The sequence below is a fragment of the Manacus vitellinus genome, unplaced genomic scaffold (genome assembly GCF_001715985.3).
Source record: "Manacus vitellinus isolate BGI_N305 unplaced genomic scaffold, ASM171598v3 scaffold_3_pilon, whole genome shotgun sequence".
NCBI classification, from domain to species: domain Eukaryota; kingdom Metazoa; phylum Chordata; class Aves; order Passeriformes; family Pipridae; genus Manacus; species Manacus vitellinus.
This window is the reverse complement of record NW_021940535.1, coordinates 13,240,306-13,243,235: the sequence shown is the minus strand read 5'-3', so window position 1 is coordinate 13,243,235 and position 2,930 is coordinate 13,240,306. Positions and strand designations below refer to the sequence as shown.

At 44.4% G+C, this 2,930-nt stretch overlaps 1 protein-coding gene across 1 annotated transcript in view; it reads left to right on the top strand.

Annotated features, from left to right (window-relative positions):
- Positions 1-2,856: 2,856 nt before the first annotated feature.
- The window catches only part of POMGNT2 (protein O-linked mannose N-acetylglucosaminyltransferase 2 (beta 1,4-)), a 31,427-nt gene continuing 31,353 nt past the window's right edge, over positions 2,857-2,930 (top strand). The window contains exon 1 of the mRNA XM_018075834.3: positions 2,857-2,881. The gene's annotated coding sequence lies outside the window, so the exon portion shown is untranslated. The remainder of the gene's footprint in view (positions 2,882-2,930) is intronic.

Below are 2,930 nucleotides of genomic sequence, written 5' to 3'. Positions count from 1 at the left end.
AAGGTTAAGAGCACAGGTTCCCACAATATGTGCAGCACACACAGAGGTACTGAAAACCAAGGGAGAGCAGAGGCGTTAGGTAAACAGCCAAAAAGGCTGAGGCAACATCGCACAGAAAGACAGGACAAAGAAACTGGTGGATTTAGTTGACTTCAGCTGGGCAAGGCTTGGAGTGCTGCAGTCCAGTGTGTTGGTGTTCATAAGCAGGCACATCAGTGGCTCTGCTGGATGAAGTGAGCTTACAGGACTGATCCCTCTGATATTTTCTCATCCAAAGAGGCTGCACACACAAAGAGAGTTATAACCCAAATGCAGAAGGTGATGTGAGGACAGGATGTATGAGTTGGAAATATTTCAATGTTTGCTTCAGGTTGGTGATACAGCTCTGTGTATTGAACTGTAAAAGGTGGCTCAACTGTTCTAGCTCCTAATTGTGAGCCCATCCTCTGCCTATTTCTCTAAAAGCTGACAGTCACATCAGAAGTGATTTGGGCAATATAACTGTATGGTACAATGTTGAAGCTCAAGTTTGGGCCAGGCAGTGTCTTATAGGTCCCATGTTGTATCTACTAGCCTTGTGCAGATGTCTTGGGCAACCTAAACTGTCTAAAATTGCACTAGGCACCTACGTCTGGGCACCTGAAGGGAGTGTGTCTGTCATCAGCACATTCACACTGCTTCCACCGGGTATCCCCTGTAAAATCTTGCATTAAGGAAAACACATCCCTACGCCCTTACAGGCGATAGACTTAAACAGATGTGGGTCTACAAACTTTTTACTCCAGGAATAACAAATGAACTGTTTTGCATGAAAAGTTTATCAGATTATGCTCTTTTCCCGCTGCAGATTATTCTGAAGCAGACATGACAATAAATCTCCGCAATCCTATGAATATTTCATAGAAACACATTTCAGCTTATGGGTGTTCTTTTTTTTCTTGAACGATTATGTCTGTGTCTTTGGCCATTCATCGTCTGTGATACGTGACTGGCCACTTAATTCAAATTACTGTAATGTCTGGCTTTTGACTGGTTCATTAAATATTTCATAACAAGGAGGAAAAGTAGCACTGCAGATGACATTTATGTGAATATGCAAGCATATTCTTAGTCAAGATTTCTACTCACAAATGCTTTGGGAAGATTAATAGAGATCTCTAAACATTGTTGAAATAGTGACTTTTTATTCCAAGAAATGTTAACAAAAATGGTGATGATAATGATTATTTTGTACTGTTGCTCTAGTTATGGGGATGCGGGTCCAGCATTCTGTAGTCTCTCTAGGACTGGAGTATAACTCACAAATGTAATGAGAAACAAAGTAGATGAGATCTCTTGCAATGGATTTCATTAGTGTAATAGTTCTTGAACAAACTCTGGAAAACAAATCTCAGAAGCCTAACATTTGCCTTGTCAGTCCATGGGAGCTCAGTGCTAAAATTCACAGACACTGTAACAAAGTTAATTTTGAGTAGCAATGAGCATTTCTGAAAAGCCTTAGTTCTCATGTGTATCTCTTGTAACACAAGTAAATTCTTCAGATCATTAGCTACAAAATCTGCAAGGCAGAAAAAAGAGGCTGGAGGAAAGAGTAGTAAGCTATTAAATCTGAATTCTCCCAAATGACTAGCAGCTTTTCAGGAGCAAACTTTTCAACAGTTTAACTTTTATATTAAATTCCTGCACGCATGTTTAGCAATCCTGTCTCTCTAGGAGCATTTAGTTATGCATACAAACACCAGCTAACGCAAAAGATGCTGCCAAACCACTATCAGTCCTTCCCATTGACTGAGAGCACTGTGTGAGCATCGGAATAGAAGGTTCCCATGAGAAACACAAAGCCTCAGTGAGTTGAATGACAAAAGACCCGTTGACTTTGGGAGAGGCTGGGTCAAGCAAAGGTGCTGTACGCACAGGTGTCCACCTGCTCAGGAGATTCAACCTCTTGTACCAGGCTCATCATGCTCTCGGTGGTTTATTCAAGCTCTAATGGTCTCTGGTTTGCTCTGGTGAAGCCTGACCTTATCAAACCCCAACATGTGAATGTGACCTGCCACTGCTGTCACAGTTTCCCCACTGGGAAGGAACCTTCCTCCAGTAAGGATGCAGGTGCCTTTGATCTGCTAGGTTTTCCTGGTGGATTTGGAGCCATGTACTCATCATACGGATGGCTGCCTTCTGCTTTAGCATGTATAGTATGAGTGGGAGAGAACCATCTCCCTAATTTATCAACGTCTCTCTGCAGGGCCTCTCTGTCCTTGAGGGAGTCAACAGCTCCTCCCAATTTAGTGTCATCAGCAAACTTAGTATTCCTTTGAGTGCTGCATCCAAGTCGTTAATGAAGATGATGAAGAGAAATGCAGCCCTGTGGAACCCCATTAGTGACTGGATGCCAGGCCTATTCGCTATAAGTCTTTGCACCCAAGCTGTGAGCCAGTTGCTCACCCATCACGTAGCATGGTTCTCCAGCTGCATGCTGGACATTTTGTCCAGAAGGATACTGTGAGAGGTAGTATGAAAAGCTTTCCTGAAGAAAAAAAAAATAAAAATCACTCTTAGGGTAGTCAGGCATTGGAATAGCTGGCCCAGGGAGATGGCGGAGTCACTATCCCTGGAGGTGCTCAAAAGGCGCCTGATTCTGGCACTGGATGATATGGTTTAGTGGTTATGGGTTACAGTGGTAGCAGTGGGCTGGCGGTTGGACTGGATGATCTTGAGGGTCTCTGCAAACCCTCATGATTCCATGATTCTACGAAGTGGAGGCTGGTGGAGATCTGGGGGACAGATGAGGAGCTGCGAGTGGGCAATGAGAAGCAGAAAGCTCCAGGAAACTGGGGACAAAACCGTGAGGGGAACCCGCCGGACTGCGGTGGGAGCGGAGGTGGCTGGGACCGGGTGGAGGGTGTGCACTGAATACCCCTGGGCAGGAC